At 67.6% G+C, this 2,500-nt stretch overlaps 1 pseudogene; it reads left to right on the top strand.

The window, feature by feature from the left end:
- The first annotated feature begins 1,234 nt into the window (after positions 1 to 1,234).
- The window catches only part of LOC135246779 (28S ribosomal RNA), a 4,012-nt pseudogene continuing 2,746 nt past the window's right edge, over positions 1,235 to 2,500 (top strand).

A 2,500-nucleotide genomic window follows, 5' to 3' on the forward strand; every position in this document is an offset into this window, starting at 1 on the left:
GTTGTTAAGCCCTCCCCTTTTGTACAAAACCGCCCGTCGCTACTACCGATTGGTTTGGTTTAGTGAGGTCCTGGGATGGGCCCCCCCGGGGGTCGGTCACGCCCTGGCGAGCGCCGAAAAACCCGATCAAACTTGACAATCTAGAGGAAGTAAAAGTCGTAAAAAGGGTTTCCGTAGGTGAACCTGCGGAAGGATCTTAAGGGGAAAAGCCGGGCCGCCCGGGGCCCCGGCCGAGCGACCGGCGCCCCCTTTCCCTTCCGGGGGGATGGCCCGCGGGGCCTCCCCACACAACCCCCGGCTGCGGCCCCCCCCGCCGCCTCCGGGGCCCTCCCGGGGCCCCGGGGTTTTTTTGAGGCCCGACCACGCCGTGGAAGACCGGCGCCCGCCCCCTTTCCCTCCGGCACCGTGTCACAGGGGGCGGTGCGGCGACCCCGGGGCGTTCCGCCGGTCCCCAAACCCCCAATCTACCGCCGCGGGGGGGGCGGGGGTTTTCAAAGACCCGTCCGGCCGGGAAAACCGGGCCCCGGGAAGGGCCCCGCCCGGACAGCCTGTCGAACAGAGACACAACGAATAAAAAAAACCCTGTCTTTCGAGTCTCACAGCTGTTTGGGGTTTGGGGAAAAAAAAAAAAAAGAGAAATTATCTTAGCGGGGGAAAACTCCTCGTGCGTCGTGAAGAACGCAGCTAGCTGCGAGAATTAATGTGAATTGCAGGACATTGATCATCGACACTTCGAACGCCCCTTGGGGCCCCGGGGTTTTTCCCGGGGCAAAAGCCTGCCCCGGGGGTTTCGTTTTAAAAAAAAAAAACCCATCGATGGGGTCCTTCCCCCCCGCGGGAGAGGCCCCGGGGCGGGGGGCTTCGAGGGCTCCGGAGGAGGGTCCCCCCCCCTCCCCCGGCTCTGCCCTTCGCCCCCCCTAACGCAGACCTCCTGTCTCGGTGCACTGGGGTTTGGGGGAAAACCCTAAACCCTGGGCCTTTCCCCCCCTCCTCCCCCCCTTTCTCCAAAGGGCGCGGAGCGTTCCCCCCCCGCTCGAACGGCGGGGCTGCCGGTGTCTCGCCATCCCCGCTGGCCCGTGCCTCGCGCTGGGGAGCGGGGCTCCCGGACGCATTGGGGGGCTCCGGCCCGCGGGGCAAAGGCAAACCCCCCCCCTTCCTTGGGGTTCCCGGAACGGACCCGGGAGGCGACAAGGGCGGCCGCCAAAACGGTCCGCCTCGCCCCCACCTTTTTGCTACGCCCTCAATCAGACGGGGCGCCCGCTGAATTTAAGCTATTACAAAGCGGGGGAAAAAAACTCCCCGGGTTCCCTCAAAACCCGGGGAGTGAAGGGGGAAAAGAGCCCAGCGCCGAACCCCCCCCCGGGCCGGCAGCGGGGGAAAATTTTTGGGGCGACGGAAGACCGCTTCTCCCGGCGACGATCGGGGGCCTAGTCCTTCTGATCGAGGCTCGGGCCCCGTGGACGGTGTGGGGGCCCTTTTAAAGGCCCCCCCCGTCGCCCCCGGGCGCGGTTTTCCCCCTCGGAGTGGGTTTTTTTTTGGGAAATGGGCCCCCAAGGGGGTGGAAAACCTCCACAAAGGGCTAAATACCGGCCCGAGACCGATGTCGAAAAGTACCGAAAAGGGGAAAATTAAAAAAACTTTAAAGAGAGAGTTCAAGAGGGCGTGAAACCGTTAAAGGGAAACGGGTGGGGTCCGCCAAGCCCCCGAGGATTCAACTGGGGGGCCCCGGGTGGGGCCCGGGCCCCGGGGTCGGCCCCGGGTCCCCCCCGGGACCGCCCCCCGGCCGACCCGTCCCCCGCCGGGCGTTTTTCCTCCGGGGGTTTTGGCCGCGAGGGGGCCCCGGGTCGGCTTGGAAGGGCCCGAGGGGGGGGGCCCTCGTCCCCCCTGGGGGTCGAGCCCTTACCCCCCCTCCCGCCACGCCCCTCGCCGTTTTCCCCGTGGCCGAGGGAGACACCGCCGCCGCGCCTCCCGGCCGGCCCCTCCGGCCCCCCCCCGCCCCTCCGGGTTGGGGTGCCCGGCGGGGCCCGCCGCTCGGGACGGGCCCCCCCGCCTCCGCGCGACTGTCACCGGGTCGACCCTGGTCCTCGTGCGCTACCCGACCGCGTCGGCCGCCGGGCGTGGACCGGCCCACGATAACAACGGGCGCCAGGGTCTGCGGCGATGTCGGCACCCAACCCGACCCTTCTTGAAACACGGACCAAGGAGTCTAACACGCTCGCAGCGAGGCAAGGCTTCTCTCGAAACCCCCCCGTGCGCAATGAAAGAGTGATGGCCGTCGCAGCCGTGCCGGGTGGGATCCCCGCTCAGCGCCCCTCCCCCTCGGGGCCCGGGGGGAACCCCGGGCGGGGCGCACCACCGGGCCCTTCTCGCCGCTCTGTCGGGAGTTGTATCGTGAGCCGTGGATAGGACCCGAAAGATGGTGAACTATCCTGGGCAGGCTAATCCAGAGAAAACTCTGGTGAGGTCCGCAGCGGTCCTAGGTGCAATCGGTCCGTTCCGA

This window comes from Anguilla rostrata, unplaced genomic scaffold, assembly GCF_018555375.3.
Source record: "Anguilla rostrata isolate EN2019 unplaced genomic scaffold, ASM1855537v3 scaf0902, whole genome shotgun sequence".
NCBI lineage: Eukaryota > Metazoa > Chordata > Actinopteri > Anguilliformes > Anguillidae > Anguilla > Anguilla rostrata.